Source organism: Physeter macrocephalus, chromosome 3, assembly GCF_002837175.3.
Source record: "Physeter macrocephalus isolate SW-GA chromosome 3, ASM283717v5, whole genome shotgun sequence".
NCBI classification, from domain to species: domain Eukaryota; kingdom Metazoa; phylum Chordata; class Mammalia; order Artiodactyla; family Physeteridae; genus Physeter; species Physeter macrocephalus.
In genome coordinates, this window is record NC_041216.1 from 31,749,512 (window position 1) to 31,749,882 (window position 371).

The window sequence follows — 371 nt, forward strand, 5'->3', positions numbered from 1 at the left end:
GCTCCGCAACGGGAGAGGCCACAACAGTGAGAGGCCCGCGTACCGCAAAAAAAAACAAAACAAAAAAAACAAGCAAGAACACCCAGAAGACTTCTGGAAAATGAAAGTCCTGAAGGGGTACTCGCCTTAGTGGCGGGTAGAGCGTATTCAGAGCCGGATAATTAGAACGGGGTGGGGCAGTCTGAGAGCGGAACAGAGCAGGACACCCTGTGGAACTCTGGTGCACAGAGCGGCTCATAAGTCTCCGGGGAAAGGGGACCATGTGAGGAATGCGGCTGAATCCGGGGCACGTCCCAGTTTGACCAAAATTAGACACAGAATAAACAGAACCACGGAAGGACTGGGGGAGATTTCCCCAGAGGAGAATCCCT